Here is a 20,614-nt window from a genome sequence, read left to right on the forward strand (position 1 = left end):
TGGCTCCTACTGCTTGACTGGCAACCCAAAGTGCTGAGACCCTGTTACCCAACTTGGCCAATCAAGTTCATCCCAGGACACATAAATTATCTTGCACTTACACTCCAACTTCTGTGCTGCTTAACACTGCCACCACCAGATTCATATCCTCGTGTCAACAATCAAAAGGAAAGCAGAACCAGCCGGTGACTGACACAGTAGCATAGCCTTACATATTATTTTTAAAATCAGACCTGTTCCTCACTGTCATTGTCACTACTGTTTTATTCTATTCCATTTCTGGAAGGCAAGCCAGATGTAAAAACGAAGGAGAATACAAACTTTTCAAAAAAGGGTATCACAGAATTATTAGTTTTATGAGAGGAAGACTACAGAAGAAAAATGACAGGAAAGAGTATCACAGAGAGGTGTCAGTCAGTAGTCCCCTTCAACAGGGATTGCCACTCCAGTATAGGTGCTAAAATAATCCACACAGGGCAAGCAGACTGGAGTTCCTCCTACAGTTCTGAGCAGTTATATGGTTCTCACCATATTTTCCAGTGCCCAACAGTTCAGCCTGCATAACTTCAACCTTTACTGCTTTTGTCATAGGATGATGAAAGATCTGAGAAGGAGCATGGGGAGCTCATGCAACTTATATGACATATGTTACATAAATATATTCATCTATAAAGGAGTTTAGCTTCATTGTAAGGTATTTTTACCAGGTACAAGAAACATAACAGGCATTGCTTTGAGTGTTGCTAAATGCTATTTACTCCACAACATAGACAAGTTACTGTACCTGTCTTGAAAATTAGTTGTCAATGCAGTGTAGCATTTCTAATCAGTAATTTGTGGTTTGTTATCCTTTTAAATTGTAACACTATCTAGCTCTAGAACAAGAATAGAAAACACATCACTTAAAGCAAAAGAAAAAAAAAGAACAAGCCATACAATTTTGAATTTACGTACGAAATATCCGTTTGTACAGATAAATATTTTTTCTATTCAAGCACAAGCATACAGATAATAAATCAATTTCAGCATGAAAAAAAAAGGATTTATTTTATCATATTATTGGGAAATATTCACTGAAGAGAAAAAAGATTGGTTGTTTTAAATTAATGCCAATAGAACTTGAATAACAAATCTGACAAAGGTAGCAAATTAGACACTTTAAATAGGCATTCAATAATTGAAGTACCCTGAGGAATAATTACAGGCTATATTAAGAGACAAGGTTTAAATTCATAAAGCTAAGAATACATGTCATAAATTGTCAAAGACACTGAATGAGTCCTAAATTCTTTTGCATCTATTCCTACCCCACACATCTCTTCCCTGGTACCTAAGTTCAAAGAACAACCAAGTACTTTCACCCTAAATTAATTTTTTATTTTAGATATTTGAAAAAGCACAAACACACCCACAGCCTGAGAGATGAGCATCAGCAAAACTACTGTGAGAGACACGCTACACTTTTATGTATCAACAGCTGGGATGGGCTTTCACCAGAGTGACACTGTCCAGAAACGCACCTGTATGGCAAATAGAAAACAGATGAATGGAAGATGATGTTCCTTATGCAGTCTCTCCTAACTACCATGTTATTCTTGCTAAATTGCTGGAGTGCTAGTGTGTCCCTTGGCACATACAATCACAAGTTCCATCTCTGAAACATACATATCCTGGCAGGGGATCACCTCACTAGAAGGCAGGCAGCAGTTCTTCTCTCCCTCCTCTCTTCCAGCTTAGACAAGGCATTCACCCCAAAATCTCTGTAGAAATAATGACATAGCACAGGTGCTTGGTCTGACTCTGGACGTCTCTGCTCTCACTAGTCTGGGGTTTCCTTCTCCCAGATGTTCCTATTTTTCTGCAGGCTGTGGAGTCACTAATTTCACCATTTTCGTATCTCCCAAACACTCTCTCCAATGAGACTGCTTAAAGAATTACCCAGGCAGAATTCACCTGGATGTTCCCAGTTTCTTTTCAGCAATGTCTTTGTTAAGAGGTACAGACCAACACTTCAAGTGGAAACTGAACAATCTCACAGTGGATTTATTTCCAGGGAAAAAAAAACCCACATTTGACTAATATATGAAAAGCATAAGGAGAAAGGAAAATACAGTCCATTAGCATTACTATTTAGTGGCAAACCACTAACTATACAGTTCATCGCTTTGAGAAACTAAAGATCTTTTCGCCCTGCAGTTAAATAGCTCCAATCTTACAACAGTTAAAGATGAAGTATATGACGGCAAACAGTAGAATACAATAGGAAAAGAAAAAAGAAAAAAAGAAAAGAGAACATAGAAATTATTTTAATTTACATTAAAACTAGCTATCATGTTACATGGCTAAACCTTAGCACCAACAAATCTGAAAATAAAATTGTTAGCAGGGGCAGTTATTCCTGTATCTGGTGTCCTACAAAACTTAGCCTGAAATAGAAGCAAGGAGCATCTTGAAGTCCACATAACATTTAAGATAATTTTAGATGACTCTGAAAGTCAAATTATTTCTATGTAGGATCTGACACGCATATTTTTAGATAGAAATGCAAGGCACCCAGATGGAATACTTTGACCTATGGTTCAATCCAACCATACCACGTACAGAAAAATACACCTATTGAGGATGTACAGAATAGAGCAATAGCAGCACTTTCCAGGACACTGTGACCATAATTGTTTTGATTTATTTGGCTTGAAATAAGGCAGTGCATCTTTCCACAGCTATGTATCTTTTTACTCTGGTATTCTTTATTTTATTCTCTCCAAAGACTCATGTGCCAGCTCATGCTGGAAGTTCTGTTCTCTGTCTAATAATTATTTGTGTTAATCAGTCTAATAATTAGTTACCACTGGAATGAAATTTCTTGTTTTCATGGCATTTTCCCTTTGAGGTACAAATGACAAATTATAAATACAGCACTATTTAAGTAATTAACAGGAAGTCATATTTTATCTGATGTGAAATTTCCTTCTTTCCTTAACTTTTTTTCCTTTCTTTCTGCTCCTTGTCCTCTTGAGGAAGACTAAGGTTTTCATATACAGTGAAACACTCAAGTAATATTGCCATCAGATCAGGTACATCAGGTACAACAGCACACTGCTGCACTCAGAGTACACTTTACAGCTCAGTCACTTCCTGAAATACTATCCATATTCATCTCCAACAATTTCAAGCATGGCTGTCACACACTTTTATTCTACTGTATATTTTAGAGACATACCTAACCTTAGAATATATTGGTCTGCAACTAAAGCAAGATTTTTTTCTACTAAGTTCAACAGGCATTGAATGTATTGAGATCATATAATTACTATGCTGCTAATCATCATAATTTCACATGCTATGAGACATGCCTATGGTTTGCAAACACTGTTACTAATTAAAGGGTAGAAAATACTTCAACCCAGACCCAGTATCATAGAATCATAGATTCACCAAGACTGAAAAGACCTCCAAGATCATCCAGTCCAACCTTCTACCTACCACCAATATTTCCCCACAAAACCACATCTAAATGTTTCTTGAACACCTCCAGGGATGGTGACTCAACCACCTCCCTAGGCAGCCCATTCCAGTGCCTGACCACTCTTCTGGAGAATAAATATTTTCTAATATCCAACCTGATCCTCCCCTGGTGCAACTTGAGGTCATTCTCTCTCATCTATCACTCATTAATGAGGGAGAAGAGGCCAACCCTCACCCTGCCGCAGCCTCCTTTCAGGCAGCTGTAGAGAGCAATAAGGTCTCCTCCAGGTCTCCTCCAAGCCTCCTCTTCTCTGGTGTGATTGGAGTACTTTTCCCACTACTGAAAATAATGAAAGTCTTTGTATACAGGATTCTCTACACATAGTTCACATAGTTATTTTGCTTTTACATGTCACCATTCAATAGGTGGATCCCTGAGCTACTCTGATAAACATATATCAGAAAGCAGAGACTGCTTTGGGTGACAAAATGCCTTGTTAAGTCATGCCTGCCTCTGAGAAGTTTAAGACAGGAAAGCTATTTCCTCAAGCCTTCAGTTGAATCAGGCATCAGAGAGATTATTCCCTCCTGAGAAACTGCTGCTAAACTCAGGCATTAGGCGTACATCTGTAACTACTGAATTCAAAAAGCAACATTCTCTCTACATATTATCTTCGATGTTTATCTCAAGGCCCAATGGGTATAAACATGAGCAAGTCTTATAACTTCTCCCCCACCTTACCTACCCCAGGCAACCAACACTTGTGCACACAGAACCTCTCAAAATAGCTTACTCATGTCAAAATACACATGCAACCAGTAAAGAGTATATATCAACAAGCAAAGAAACAAATTAACCTGGCAGACCTCTGGGGAAAAGAAGGCTCTTTTCTTTGGCCAGATACATGAGCCACCACTTCCTCAGCGAGTCTAATAGTTTCCTCCCACACTAGGTTTATTTTTTGTTATTTTAATTCTTTCCTGTGGCTCAGTTTGAAATGCCTTCTACTGTGCGCTTGGCAGCCATTCTTTTGCTGTCCAGCTGCTTTCTCTTGCCATTAACACTGAGATGACTTTTCTATCAATGGATAAAATTTACAAGCTCATTACAAGCAAAATTACAGGCAGTCTTCCTGCTCAACAGGAACAGCCTTGAATTATGATTTCCAAAGTAGTATCTTCCACAAACAATGAATGCAGTTTCACATTTCCTCTTGGCAAGATTGGTATATCCAATCTCTGTTAATTGCTTCCTGTAGATACAATTCTAAATAATAATAATTTGTACCAAAAAAAAAAAAAAAAAATTAAGATGCTGATTATTTTAGGTAAATACTCCTCTGTTTAAATTAGCTATTGGGAAACAACCTGAAACACAGCATAGTAATAGAACCTTACTGTTATCTTCTTCTGTTGAATATAGCAGGTTTTGGGTTTTTTTTTTTTTTTTTCAGATATCTAATTCATCTCTACATGACATCAGACATAGGTAAAATTACACAGAACAAGTAACCTTTCAAAACAGTTAATTTCTTAGCCTAGAAGTGAATAAGTTAAACGTCCTGAAAAGACTTAGAATTGCCCAATGTAAGCAACACTAATCTGAGAGACTTTGCTCATGTACATATTTAGTCAATATCCAATCTGATGTGAACCTGCAAAATTCAGACTCAAGAGTAAACATGAGCAAATAACCAAACTGGAATGTGCCAAACACTAAAGGACCCAGGAAGAAGCTGATAAATTATTCGTACCCAAAACAAATATAGCAATATTAAACACCTAAATAGGTTATATTTAGTGAATTAAGCAACTGGTAAAAGTTACGATATTTAAGATCTGGCTCTAACTTGCTTGATGACATCTGGAGCCTTCTCAGTGCTTTCTATCTCCCAGCCTTTTTAGACTGCTTCCAGAATAACGTTCTGTTTAAAACTAGTGCATTTTCCCATGCAAATCCATAAACTAACACCATGGAAAGCTAAAAATTTACCAGCCCAGATTATATGTATGTATAACTGGTATAAAGGTTACCCAAGAGACCACCCAGCCTGCTATCTTTCCACTCCTAAGTTGCTATGGCCTTCTTTCTCTTACCAGTAATTCCCTTGTTTCTGTCTGTCACTATCTGAAGGAAGTATTACCAACCACATCTTTGTAAGGGCACAAACCAAACACACAAAAATGTGCGTGATGAATCAAATTTCTGCCTGCTGCAGTTTTATTTCTGTTTTTCATTAGGATGGAACATGAATAGCCAACAGAGATTTACGCCATTTTAAATGCAAGAACATGTGATGCTGAGTGAAAAATATGGTTAAGTGACTAACACTTCTAAGTACAGGGTGAGACAAATTTCCAAGTGGTGCACTGCTTCACAGAGTCTCTGTTGTAACATGCCTCTCCAACTTAAAACAGTGGTGACACCACATTCATTTCTATCCATTTTATAACTAAGATCAATTCCTTCCCTACTTGCCAACCAATTCCCTTAACAGTGAGTAAAACAGAACTAAATTCAATCCAACTACTTCTTTTTGATGACTGACCTGAATACAAATACCAAGGTAGGCAATGTATGAGCCTGGGTAGTTTCGCCAATATAAATATACACAGAGTATTAGACACAAACTTAATATTAAATTATGGTTACATTGGCTGGATATATAGAAGAAGAAGGCATGAGTCAGAAAAACCACCTTTCTAAGCAAGTGCATAAACTTTTCCACCTAAGAGACAAACCAACAAGCTGTCAATTGAAAATCAATCCATCAATCAATCAATCTCTGGGAGGTTACATTCTCTAGTTCAATTCTGCTTTAGGATGATGGGCCCCAGATAAATATGAAGCTGCACAAATAGCATGGAGAATTTCACCTCTTGCCTTCTGAGTGACATTCATTTAGCTCTGGTTTAGGTTCTGCAGATTAATGCTACTGTGGTGATATGATTTTTTTTATTATTGTTGTTTGATTAAATTCATTACTCCTCCATCACTTAACAACAGCTATATATTCCATCTTTTTCACAGTGGGAAATACCAAAAGTGCTTAAGACATCACTTTGGATAAGCATCTTTTTGAAAGCTACTATTCATGGGAGGGTGGACTGCTAAACAGCAATTTCTTACTTATATAAAAATAAATCACTGAGGTGTTTTTGTAAGAGAAAAATAAAAATCACATTTTATTTCCTACTTGAAAATCCAGTACATTTTGTATGTTGATTAATTTCTACACCCAGTATATTTTCACAACACTTTGACCTCCAAACTCATACAGATAATTGCTGCATGAAGAGATCTGAGATTTACATAACAGCATAGTTCAAGAGTTAAAAAAATACCATAAACAATAACACAAAATTTCATGGAATTAAAAATGACAAAAGCCCACATCTCTTAATTACTTACCATTATGTTTCTGTATTGTTTAACTGAGGACAGCTAAGGAGGAGGTCAGCTCCTGCCCCCATTAGAAACTATAGGAATCTTGGCACTTATTTTAGTGAAATTATAAGTGATTGTTTAATCCTTTCTATATTTAGATTTCTATGTTGAAAGCCAGTGGTATCCATCCAATGATATGCCATCTTTAGTGTCTTCAGATCCATTTGACGTCCATATACTTGAAAAGCATCTGTATCTTTTTTTCTTTTATGGCCTCTTTCAAATGCAGAAATCTCAAAGAATCTGAAAAGACAGACCACACACGACACACTAATCAAGGTGCTGCAAGCAGAAACACCCCTCATTCTAAAAGGTCTATGGTTAATAACACCTAAAGCACTCCAAATACTCAGCTTTTGCAAATTAATTTAATAGGAATGTCACTGCAGTAAAAATAGTGGGCTACCTCTGATTCATTCTAATCGTATAAAAGTCATGCACTTTGCTCTCACATATGGTTAGCAGCCTACGGTAACTGTTCCAACTCTCAGCAATGAGTTTATTTTATACTTTATTTTGCATATGAACACAAAAATCCATTCGACTGATTCCAGCCCACCAGACTCGGGAATCTTATCAAATCACAGCTGATGATCTGAGTGATCCAGTCAGCATAGCAAACATGCAAAACCTGACAGCTAGGGAAACAGCCACCTGGAAGGATAATATCACTTTATCCTGCCTTTTTCCACCTTTTGTGCTCAGTCTTCTTCATGCCTAACTATCTACCAGCATGAACACCCAATGAACTCTCACCTTGCTCGGGCCTTCAGAGTTGGTACAGAGCAATAGGCTTTACAGACAGGGAAATACAGTACAGAGGTCTGTTCCTCCAGTTCTGGGAAATAACAGACCTACATAATTGATCTGCATAAGTCTCAGTCTGGGTGGCCTTTGTAAAAATGCAGAATTATCTAATTCAGTAATTAGTTTTTTCTACTTGGGAAGAAGAAGGATAGTGTTTTCTGGTTTTACACTGATACAATCATCTGCTGATTGTCTCTAAGTAACAAAATATATTAGACAGCAAATAACAATAATAAATATTTTTAAATTCATTGGAATTAGATATATGCAGTTAAAATTTTGAGGAAAAACAGCTGATACACTGTCCCAGATATTATTCTCTAATAGCACAAATCATGAGTGGAGAGGGAGCCAATACACAGCATATCTTTGGATTCCATAGTTCACTCAATCACAGAATGGCTGAGGATAGAAAGGACCTTTGTAGATTGTCCAGTGCAACCCCCTGCTCAAAGCAAGACCAGCTACAGCAGATTACTCAGGGCAGTGTCCAGTCAGGTTCTGAATATCTCCAAGAATGAATACTGCACAGCCTCTTTGAGCAACCTGTGCTGATGTTTGACTGCCCTCATAATAGAAGGTTTGGGGTTTTTTAACATTAGAATGTAATTGAATGTCTTTCAGTTCATGCCTATTGCCTCCTGCCCTGCTACTGGGAGGAATCTGGTTCACCTGCTTCTCTTACTCCCATCAGATATTTAGACATGCTGATGAGGTTCACCCTGAACCTTCTTTTCACCAGGCTGAGTAGTCCTAGTCCTCGGCTTCTGCTTTTATTACAGATGCTCCGATTCCTTAATCATCTTTGTGGTCTTTTGCTAGATTTGCTCCAGTATATCCGTGACTAATACAGCCCAGCCTGCTACTGCCCTTCTTTGCTGCAAGAGCACACTGCTGTCTCATGTTCAACTTCCTGCATAACAGGACTATAAGACATTTCCCTGCAGAGCTGATTCCTGCATAATTGGCCTACAGCATTTACTGTCACGTGGTGTTATTCCTTCCAAGGTATTAAAAAAAAAAAAAAAAAAAAAAAAAAAAACAACCTACTGCTTTTCTGTTTTCTTGACCTTTATAAAGTTCCTATCAGTCTACTTCTCTAGTCTGCTCTAGTCCCTCAGAATAGCAGCCCTGCCCTCAGCACACTGGCCATTCCCCTCAAACTGGTGCTGCCCACAAAATGCTGAGTGAACTTTGTCCTGTCACCCAGCTTGTAAATGGAGATAATCAACAGTATGCATCCCAGAAACTGATCCCTGAGGGACACTGCTAGTTGCTGTCTGGTAGCTGGACTTTGCATCACTGAACAGGACTCTTTGAGCCCAGCAGTCCAGCCAACTCACACCTTTTATTGTTCCTTATGTATCACACTAAATACAATTTGTAATAAAAATATTAACTATTAGAGATGACTCCACTGACTGGAAAAAAAAAAAAAACTGGAGGTGAGCTAGCAATTTAAAAATTATAAAGGGTGTTATCTAGGAGATTTGATGACAATCATTATGTTATCACAGGCAAAGCAGTAATAAGATTGTTTTGGAATACAGCTCCAATATAACAATAACCTATGTTTTATGGAAAACTGGTCTTAAATTAGTATGAGATTATGTATTTCTCTAATAAATGTTCAACATGTTAATAAAACTTCTTGGAAACATTGTGATAAAATATTTAGTTGTTTTACATGATGATGAAATAATAGCACAATGCCAATGCATAATTGAGCTGAACAGTGTGAGAACTGTTTATGGACAGGTCTCAGCAATAATTATAAATGTCAAAACATAACGTTGTGAGAATCTTTTTGCCAGTACTGGCACGGATTACTTCTGAACTGACCACGAGTCCTCATGCAAACTCATATCCTTATGAATAACTTAGAAGAAAAGATCCAGTTATTGCTGACATAATTTGCAGATGACAGAAGGGCAACAGAGTGCAAATGAATTGTGACGACAGATCAAATTGATTTGAATGGCTTTGGTGAGATAGGTTCATATAAGTAACATCAATTTTAATACAGCCAAATAAAAATCTAGTTAAAAAGAACATATGCCAAAGCACATGATAAATGGAGGACTGTAATTTCAAATTTAGAAGGAGGTAGGGGTAGATTACTGACTGAACTGAAGTTCCAAGTACAATGCTGTGATAAATGTAGGTTTCCACACTGCAAGTGAATAATTGGAAGTGACTTCAGAAAAAAACTACACGAAAGATACAAGTTCAGAAAACGTGCAACTATGACTAAGCAATTTAATCTATCTAAGAGAATCTTTAATTAATCCCCTCAATCAGAGCAGAGAAGCATCACTGCCAGGAAGACTCTTCTGATAGAAATGTCAGCATAATGAACATTTACTAGAAACTTGGATTAGAAACCAGTCATATCACTGCAACAAGGGCAAATAACTTCCTAGGAGAGCTTACTAGAAATGCACATAACCACCCATTCTATGTAAATCAAGACAAGATATTTTTCTTTAAAATTTGACATGTGGTTTTTGTTTGTTTCTTTCTTTCTTTCTTTTCTTTTGTTTTTTGTTTTTTTAATCACAGGCTTCTTGCAGGAATTAAGCAAAGTTTTACATCCTGGATCACAGAGGAGTTCAAGGCATATGATCCCTTCTGGCCTTACAAATCTGTAAATCTGAAGTCACGCTTGAGGTCTGTGACAGAATGAGCATATCACCCCAGTTCAAAAATTTATCCCCAAACCAATATTTCTTCACAGGCAAGATGTGATGCATTCTGTTTGCAAGAGGTGAACTGTTTTGACAGAGGTAATGTTTTCACTTTTGTTTTCTTCTGTTTAATATTTAGCCACAACTGAAACATCTGAGAGCAGGTTCAATACAGTCATTAACCTTGCATGCAACCACGATTCTGTCTGGCTGCTGTAAGCAGCTCACATCAGTCATACTCAGGTGTGACTCTGGCACGAGTATAATTGCCTTTAGACTCAGAACTTGATACTATACTTATCTCAGCTCTTGGTTTATTTTACTTTTTTTTTCTAAAGTGACATCTAACTGTGAAACATAAACAGCACATAGAAAATCAGTCAACAGCATTTCTAGTCCTAGATCTCGTTAGCTGTATTACTGAAAACAGATTTTAATAACAGTGTATTCTAGACCAATTCTCCAGACAGGTTCTGCTTAAAATTGGCAATGCCAGCTTCCCATAATGATTCTACTAGTACAAACACAAATTACTTCTAATTTTATATATCCTTTCAACATCAGCTTTGTGAAACCATTTGCAGTTATTTTGCTTTTGCATCTGTAAACATCATGGCTATCTCTTCTTTGCCAGGAAGCCATTTCTCATGTGCTATGTGTGGATTGTGGAATTTTGCACTTCCATAACATACTACCACTGTATTGCTATAAACCCCTTAGGATTCCTAGTTAATAATTTCCACACAAAGGTAGATTGGTTGCACAGCCATCAATTTGAAAGAATCTTTACTATGTCAAGTGTAGCCCCCATCTCCTTGCTTAATGTCTAGCACGCTCATTTGTAATTCAAGACTACCTGAGATTTACTAGCAACCAGAGTCATTATTCACCTGTAAAATTACGGCCTGACAAATGGCATGGCTTGTGGACAACTGGTGGAGAAATGCTCACCATCCAGCAGAGCTGATCACTGAAACTATTTGTCTAGAGAACATATTTTCTAACTACATGCAGGAAAGTTCTGTTCAAGTTTATTATTTAAAATTTTACATAGGAAATTGCAGGTCACGATGAGTAATTGGAACCACTTGGCTATATCCTTCTACTTTATCTGGGTGTATTATTCCTATCTCAGTTCACATGTACTGTGTGCTTACTTCACCCTAGTACCCCAACATCATGCCTTAGCATCTGTTGCTTTCCGTGTTCTGAACTGAGTGTTGGAACTGGAGCCAAGCCTGGAAGCTATAATTAGCACCATTAAGTCTTCTGAAGACAGACAAGTCGTGAAATTATTGTCCAAGAGCACTTTGCATCAAGGAAGTGATGTGGAGTCTCATTTATTACCATGATAAATGGGCTTTCAGCTGTAGGGCTGAGCATTGTCTCTTACAGTTTGCTTGAGTCATTTAAAAGGGGACAGAGTATTTCAAAGTTGATCATTCAACTAGAAATCAGGACAACGTTGTCTTTATGTTGTTTATGACCGATCATTTAAGATCCTAATAAACACTCACTTCTGTATCAATGCAGGACCTCGTTTCTGAGCTAACTGTAAGAAACTATGAGTAGTTTGGGGTCATGGAAATACTAAGCATAAGAATTAAATCAGTCTTGAATATTCTGAATCAGGGTAATTCCAGAATAACTGGAGAGGAGCATGATGAATATATCATCTTATTTTAAGCTTTTATGTACTGCTAATGTAGAAATAATCCTTCTAGACTTCTCACACGGTCTATTTTAGCAGTTCTATGAAAAGTCATCTATTACCAAAATAACCCGCAGCAAGTCCAGTTTCAATGCAAACCTTGAGCCATCAAGTTTCCTTCCTTAGCAGAAATATATCCATAGCATGAGTTAAGGGCAAACCTCCATTAAAACGCATTCCCATCATCCACCATTTTGTCTTTGAGTCAGAGAACTGCAAGTACAGTACATTCTGCTGTTTCTTCAGCTGCACCCATGCTGTTGATTCTCCCACAAGAAAAGTTTTCAAGAGCACCAAGCTGTTGTTATGACTCATAGTAAACACCAACGCAAAGAAAGCAGCCCAGTGTTCTCTCATTTCACTCACACACATTCAGTTAGAAGGGGGAAAAAAAAGAGAGAGAGAGAAAGAGAAAGGAGAAAATAAAAATGATACAGTTCTTATAAGCTTCTTAGTCCACAGTGAGAAAAGAGAAGGCTGAAGAGAACTAGACAAGAGACATATAAAAATACCATAGCAATTCAACACATGGTGAGGAGGTGGAGTGGGATAACACTACAGAAATGAATGCTTATGACTCTCGCATCATCACCCCCAAAATAATCAGCCAAGAGGGATAATTACCAGGTTTATCTTATGTATGTATACATGCAAATGTAGACCAGGACCAAATCAAAGGAACTGATCAAAGCCTACATCACAAATAGGAGATCTGAATCTATTACTTGATAGACAAACACAAGCTCTAGATGAGATCAGACTCTAAATTTGAGTCCCAAGATTTCTGACAGTAGTATCTGTATTAACAACATGAATTGAGTGGGTTATGGCGCAGTGATAAGATCAAATTCTACAACTCTAAAACAGTTAATAAAAAAAATCTTCAAATAGTACTGCAGCATGTAAAGGTTTAAGAAGTTTACCCAAACCCAATCCTCATCCAATTTAAATGAGCTTGACACACTGGTAGGTGAGAAGCACAGCCCTGTAAGCAGTAGCTTTAGCTGGAGAGTACTGATGAGTTCTGCAGAAGAGAGGACAAATAGTATAGGGCGTATCAGCAAGGCCATTCCACACCTGCTCCAGCAACTACTCCTTAAATCATATGAAAAAATCTACAATAGTAGCAGGTGCACATCACCTTTGACAATCAGACCACTTTTTTTTTTCCCCCAAATCCAGATTCTCATATTTGGCTTGAACTTTGAACCATTTTGTGAAATTGAACACCTTTGCATTGTCAACACTCAAACAAATGAAAATTAAAATGGAAAACAAAGGAAGTAGCCTTGCTACATACAAAAGCCATCCTGCTTGCTTCCTGATTTAATATCACAAGCTATTGGGGAGAGGTGGGTGAAGAAAAAGAAAGAAAAGAAAAAAAAGATGTACAACTAAAGAAGGCTGGCACATGTAGTGTGTAAACAAAACAAACAAAAAAGATTATAAATTCCCTCAAAAGGTTTATCTATTTCAGAGTGATTACTGCTACTTTCAAATAAAACATTAAGAGGATAAAGCTAGCCAAATGTTATGTATTGTTATATTTGAAACAGAATTTTAAACTGTTTTTCTCCCTATTGTTCAGATAAAGATCAACACCCAGGCAATGTTGGAAATTTCATCATCACATTTGTCCTGAAGTACATACATTCAACTTAAAAGTTATGTTTAGAATGAATGCTCCCTTAAGGAACATGGTAGGCAATGTATGTAAATTGTTTTTCAAATTAAATATCGAAGTCCACATCATGGTCTGCTTCTACAGTACTTATTTTCATTTTTTATTGTTATTTTTAAAGACTTACTCAAATTAAAACTTTCTCAAAAATCTTCAAAAATTGGCACGATGATTCAGTCCACATGTGGGTCACCATCCCTTACAGAGCCACAAAGATTTTCAAATGTACTTCAGTCACAATCATTTTTAAACAGTTCAACTCTGTCTCTTCTGGATGCAGAGGGAAAGTCAAATATGATCTTGCCTATACTTCCATAAAAACACTGAGGTGCTAAGTAAAGAATTCACCTGACAGTCCTGTCAGGCATTTACTTGCTGGCTAGTAAATTTCCATTCTGATGGTAACAAATTCAATATTCCCTTTCTAAAATAGAAATTTTAATTTGAGAGAATTCAGAAATCATATTTGGCAAAATAAAGTTTTCCTCCAAAATATTAGACACAAAATTGAGCTCACGGTGCCACATACACACAGGAAGACTTTTGTGTACAGAATACCAAGACCAAAAAATAAATTACATTTAATTGTGTTTATCATTACATATTCAAAATGCATACCCTTTCTATAAAAATGATTTTTGTTTTCCCCATTTTCTCTATTAGAAATAGCCATTAAAAAAAAATCTCACTGCAATGTTTCCATCAGCACTAAGTTCCTTCTTAGTATAGTTGCAATCAATATCAAAATATTTCTGCACGCTCAGCAACAGTTTTAGGGACTCAGAACAGCAGTAGGTGGCCACATGCAACTACTAAAAATGTCACTCTGTTAGCTAATGTTTGATAGCAAGTATTGAGTTTCACAGCAGGAATAACTATATGTACAAAGGACAATAGCAAAATGATTGAAAAATTCCTCTAGCTTAGGTAAATTTTCAGGAGACGTTTCAAAAGCAGAAGAAATGAGAACAGAAGAATCACAAGAATGATTCATAAAATAGTCCTAAGACTAAGACTAAAAAAATATCTTACCAGCGTGTCTGAGGGAACCATCTACTACAGCTTTGGGGATCATGGCCTGGAAGAATGCAAAGAGTTTCCATGTAGAATGCAGAAGACTTAATGTAGACAGGGCAGGCAGCCAAGGAAGCTATCACCAGTCAAGAATGACCTCACTTCATTTCTGAGGGGGTGTTTTTTGCAGAATTTAGGCAATTCTGATCCAGGACTTAATCTATTTTGTGTATCTCCACTTATTATTTTGTCTGTGCTATTAACAGTAAAAGAAAGTTCCAGAGGTGTCACAAGAAGAGGAGAAGGGCCTTAGCAAAGAAGTGCGCCTACAAAGAGTGCCTACAGCCCAAGTGAAGAGACTTGTGGGAGAAGAAAGCAACTGACACTCCAGTGCCTACAGTAAAGAAAATAAATTTTCCATGGATTGGAGAAGATTGTCCAGAATTTTCTGCTACCCAGGAAGCTACTGAGCTTCTGAAACCAGGTGGAAATAAGAATCCAACTGCAATAACACAGTGGCAAAAGGAAAGTATGTACATTTGTTTCTATTTCATCTCTAGTCATCTTCAGCTTTCATTATTTGAACAACAGCAACAATAAAGTAACTATCTATTCTGATCATCTCTCTTGTCTTCAGTTTAAAAAGAAAATGTAGTCTTCTTTGAGAACTCACTAAAAGAAAGAGTTTTAAGTAGATCCACCTCAAAGTTCTGGAAAATTCAAGGTCAACTTCTCCACTTATATCAAACAAGAACTATCAGAAGATTATGGGAATATTAGTTCCTTGCTAGCTGTTGGGCTGCACAACCACATGAGTATTATCACCTGCTCTCCCAGTCATTTAAATCAGGATGGTAACCAGTTAAATGGTGGTTAGAAAATATGAGTGGGAGGGTAAAACATACAGTAACTGTATAGGATTTCTATTAGGGCAAAATGTCCTAGGCAAATACACTTTCCTGTCACATCACTCTGTGTAAGAAAAAAAAAAAAAAAAAAAAAGCTATTTCTGTCACTTTCACAGTCAGCAACACTATGAGTAGCTGTAGCAGCATCTTCTGGAAGGAAAGAAATTAGATAAAAGGGAGCCATCAAGCATAAAAGTCTAGAATTATACAGTGGTTAACTTTATTTAATCAATTGCCTTACCAGGCTAAGAAGGAGACCTGGCATGTGGCCTGCGCTGCAGAGACTGCAGTGGCATGCATCCAATTATATGTATCTGGCATCTACGTTTTTCTCCTCTCTTCTCATCCTGCAGCTAGATTTGTAATAGAAAGTTATCCCTCTCTTTCTCATCTCATATCAAGTACAGGTAAGGGATGGGGGCTGCCACACAGTAAGTGAGCTGGTACTGCTTTGAGAGCTCAGGAGGGTATGCCTTTTGAAAATACTTGACTGCTAGGCAAAGGGTAACATCTCTCAGCAGTTAACATCATTACATCAAGTCAATGTTATTGTAGAAAAGAAAACATAATTAAACAGCTCCAAATTACTATTCTAATGACTACGTTATAACCCAAACAAAAGAAAGAGGGGGGGGGGGGGGGGGGGGAAATGTGAGGAAACTGGAAAGGAAAGAGATGTAACTGGTTCCAACTATGACAATGAGCTCCTATGCCTGTAAAATAGGGAAAATCATAACAGTCTGATGATCTCATGTTAGCTTCAGTTCTCCTAAAAGCCTTCTTCAGTTACTATTTCGACAGGTTTTTTTATATACATATATAATAGTTGCTTAGCTAAAAGAAGACACAGAAGGGTGTTATTCTCCAATCATGGCACCCATGATAGCTATGTCATTTGCTCTTTGCATAAGTAGCATTTCAACAAAGCCCCACATGCAATCAAGTCCCACATACCTGTCTCTGCTCCTTGTCTCAAGTGTACAGGTCAAGCATCAGCTCTGACTGGCTTCTGGCAGTGCCTACACTAAAAAAGCACATGAATGCTATTAAAAGACACATGTATTATTCAGTGGGACACTGCCCAAGCATCACATGCTAAATTGAGCACAAGGAGCTCAGGGAAGGCACAGGTCAAGCAAGAGCATTCTTATGGATGTTCATACACAGAACCAAGAACTGTAGTTTATCATTTAAATAATCTTGTACATAAAGTGAAAAAGAATTCAAGTAGCATCTCATGTTCTTATGATTATTCTGTAACCTGGTGACCCAATTAAAAAGGGTTCTATGAACTGCCTGATTCCCCCACCCCTCCTTATTTTTTTGCTGCCATAGTGTTTCTTTTTACTTCATCTTTGCCTTGGAGTCACAAACACCATTAAGAGAAACAGAACAGATCACCCAGCTGAGATCTGATGGAAAGTCAAAGGGCCTGGATACTCATTTTCAATAAATGGTCCAGAAAATATCAGCTGGGGGTTTACATTGTCCCCTTATAGCACAGTACATAACTGTGCCAAAAGGAGAGAAGTAAAAAAAAAAAAAAGCATATATTCTCTGCCTGTAGGCTTCCACAGAGTTGTACTCTGTGGGAGCCCAATGAGCAGTTTCTCACCATACTGCTTTGCAATGTAGCGCGAGGAGAGAGCTTAGCATCTTTGCACCGACAGTCCGCTTCACTGGCAGCTGTGAAGACCACAATATGCACTAAGTAACACACTGTGGGAACATCCGGCAGCACTCCCACGTCCAGCCTCAGTTTCAGTACTTCAGTTTGCTTTGAGTTTGAACAGTTTCACAAGTTTTGGAGTCAATAAATCCTTCACAAGTCACATGCTGGGGACTGGTACTCCAGAAGATCCAATAGGGAACAAGAAAGGGAAAGGGCACAGCAATAAGCATGATCTATGTCTGAAGTAGGAAGCACAGAACCATAGGGGTTGGGAGGGACCTCTGGAGATAAACCAGCTAAAAGTCCAAACACAAACCTCACTTTGGCATTCATACCGATTTCCAAGAAATGCAGTAGTTATGCACAAGAAGCCCCTTCCAAAAATTGCTTGCAAACGTAACACATTTTTCAATTAACACATTTTTAAAGGACTTCCCCACAGTCCTTTAACTCCATGCCTTCTTCAGCTTTAACCTATTGAACTAAGCATCAGCATTTCTAAACATTGTTCTCAACCTATGTATTTTCCTTATCTATTTATCTTCTTTGGCACTGGCTGTGCCCTGGCCATCAGACATCTATTGTAATCCAACTGTCTCCAGAACAAAACTGGTAAAACAGTTTCATTATTGCATTCCCTGAAGCTGCCGTTTTTGTTTCTGGTTTTCTACACATTTAGTTATATTAACACTGTGTTATGAAATACACCAGATGGACAGTGCTGGAAAAATCACATCTTGTTTTCAATAATACACGCCTTAGGTTATCACCTCACTTTTCTGTATCAAGAAACATTATTACATTTCTTAGAAGAGGTCTAAGGGTTGTAGCACGTGGATTTTCCCCCATGTTCTGCAAGCAGACAAACACAGCAGACCACAAAATGGTTTCTAAAATGAAGGTATTTCATACTGCAAGCTACTACCAGTGGGATAAAGAAGTCTGCTGTAAATAACTCAAATCTATAGGTTTCTTGAGACTTGTACTCAGTAGCTCTCATCTCACAGCTGTTCAGACTGATATTTCTTGTGTTTAGTATTTGTCAAAAGTCTGAAAGGTTTGTCTTGTTTTTTGTTGGTTTTTTTTTCATAGAAAAGGCATTAGTTTTAATATTAAACTATGAAAACCTCTTGCTAATTTTCATTCTCTGAATCTTAGAAGAGAGACTTTTAGGAGCAAAGGATTAGCAACACTCACAATTAAAATGAAAGCTACCTTCACTTCTGTAGAGGAAATTCCCTTTGACCAGCGTTCTGTCTACTCTATGCCTTTTGACACCAGTGTTGTTTTCTTGGGTGATTTTTGCTTTGGTTTGGTTTTTTTGAGCCTAAGTTTAAATTCATGAAGCAGTGAAATAGGTCTGATGTTTGGCTGACACGATTCTTGTGTTTTTTCCCAGTGGAGAAAACTAAGGATGGTGAAGTGACAGTACAGGTTAAAAAATAAAATAAATAAAATAAAATAAACAGGTTGAACCAGTTACTGAAAGCTGCATTTCTCTCAGGATTTCTTGCAACTGAGTACGGATGTGTCTTTTCTCACCCACGAACAAAATATAGTATTCTCTGTTTAATAGTGCCCTCTAGTGAAAGAAAAGGAATATTTCAACAGAAGAGGTTAAAAACGGTGAGGCAGAATATCTTAAAACTATTGGAGCCGATTTCTTAATGCTCTCATTACTACTAAGGGAATACAGTATTAATAACTGCCTCAGCTACGTTTTAGATAAAAAAAAAAAAACCCTTATTACAGCAGCTGCTCCTGAAATCCTAGCCAAAAAAAAAAACAAAAAAAAAAAAAAACAAAAAACAGAATTTGGGTGTAGGGAACAGCATTGTAAGGCAGGTTCACCTGGGAGGGATGAGAGGAGCATCTTGCAGCTGAATACATTGGTTGAAACCTAAGGCTACTACCTCTACCACAGTAATGAAGCATTTCTCATGCTGTCAGAGAGGGTAAGGACTGACAGTGTATTTATTGTACCCTTAATTCTTACGTTTTCTATTGGTGATGGGTGGATGGTTGGACTGGGTGATCCTGTGGGTCTTTTCCAACCTTGGTGATTCTATGATTCTTCCTTAGGCAACCTTTAGGCCTACAGAAACATGGGCAACCTCTATACTTCACAGGCAGTACTGTAACTTAAAATAAACAACGCTTGTTCTAAAGTATTATAAAAGTTTATGTTTAATCTACCATTTGATAACATTGTAACATAGTCACAACAGCTAGTTGTTGTATTTAAACTGTCCTGAGAGGCGTAAGCTAACACACCAAAAATTAATGCAGATTATTATGTGAAGTGCATTCAATTGCTTTGCTGAAGTAGCCACAGTGGGAAGCCCAGCCACTGACTTTTTGTTTCCTGTCACATCATCTTATGTTTATAATTCAAGCCCACAGAAGAGTGCATAGAAATAATCTAGAGTCATTCTAACACAGCTCTTTTCAAGACAGTATTTTCAAGCAGAGGAGACTGTAGAAACCAAAGCTAATTAAAATGTGACTTATCAAATACCTCCCTCCTTCCTAATAATTTGAGCTGCTCTGAAATACACATTTCTTACTGCTAAGTCACTCCCAGCAGCGGCGCTGAAATAAACTTTATGAAACATACCTGAAAGAGTCATTCCTTTATTAATCAGCGACCAGCTGGCTGACATTTCAGACTTTTAATACTAGAACAGTAGAAGATAATTCTCAGGAATGAAAGAGAGAAAGACATTACCATAAGGCACCTGCAAGTACCTTTGCAGCAAAGCATTACCGCAGCAGCGCCCCCTGCCGCCCGCCACAGGCACGCCCCCGCCCGTCGGCGCGCGGCGCTTTGGGCGGGAATGTGCTCCGCGCTGCGCTGAGGGAAATGCCGCGCCCAGGCGGTAGCCAAGTGACGGGCTGCGCTGTCCCTCCGCGCCCCCCATCCCCTGCAGCGCAGTAGTAGGGCACAACTCTTATCTCCAGGGCTTCTTATACTGTGTGGCAGACCTTTCCCCACTCTGGGAGACAGGGAGTGGAAGACCTCACAGTCCATCCAATGTCAGTCCTCTTCAGTGTCCTTTTCACTCCATAGAAGAAATCCAAACCTTCACCAACCTGAATCAGTAACCTCCCTAAACTGCCACAGTTCATCTCTATCATCCTAACTCTCAAATCTCATGTCAGAGGGAATCTCTTCGTGCTAGTTACCATCCTTCTGTCACAACGTTGAACCATACTTCTAG

The 20,614-nt window shown here is 37.9% G+C and overlaps 1 long non-coding RNA gene across 1 annotated transcript in view; it reads right to left on the minus strand.

The window, feature by feature from the left end:
• LOC121108909 overlaps window positions 1–16,810 on the minus strand; it is a 51,869-nt gene extending 35,059 nt beyond the window's left edge. The window contains exons 1-2 of the long non-coding RNA XR_005843545.1: window positions 16,676–16,810; window positions 6,878–7,156 (exon numbers count right to left, since the gene is read on the minus strand). This is a non-coding gene — a long non-coding RNA (uncharacterized LOC121108909). The remainder of the gene's footprint in view (window positions 1–6,877; window positions 7,157–16,675) is intronic.
• Between the last annotated feature and the right edge of the window lie 3,804 nt (window positions 16,811–20,614).

The sequence above is a fragment of the Gallus gallus genome, chromosome 1 (assembly GCF_016699485.2).
Source record: "Gallus gallus isolate bGalGal1 chromosome 1, bGalGal1.mat.broiler.GRCg7b, whole genome shotgun sequence".
Taxonomy (NCBI): Eukaryota; Metazoa; Chordata; class Aves; order Galliformes; family Phasianidae; genus Gallus; species Gallus gallus.